The sequence below is a fragment of the Chrysochloris asiatica genome, unplaced genomic scaffold (genome assembly GCF_000296735.1).
Source record: "Chrysochloris asiatica unplaced genomic scaffold, ChrAsi1.0 scaffold00104, whole genome shotgun sequence".
In the NCBI taxonomy this organism is placed as follows: domain Eukaryota; kingdom Metazoa; phylum Chordata; class Mammalia; order Afrosoricida; family Chrysochloridae; genus Chrysochloris; species Chrysochloris asiatica.
Window position 1 is genome coordinate 10,939,149 of NW_006408622.1, and position 222 is coordinate 10,939,370.

The window sequence follows — 222 nt, forward strand, 5'->3', positions numbered from 1 at the left end:
GTGATGATGATGATGGTGGTAATGATGTTGGTGGTGGTGGTAATGGTGATGGTGGTGGTGGTAATGGTGATGGTGGTGATGATGATGATGGTGGTGGTAATGGTAGTGGTAGCAGTGATGATGGTGATGATGATGATGGTGGTGGTGGTAATGGTGATGGTGGTGATGATGATGATGGTGGTGGTAATGATGGTGGTGGTGGTAATGGTGATGGTGGTGGTG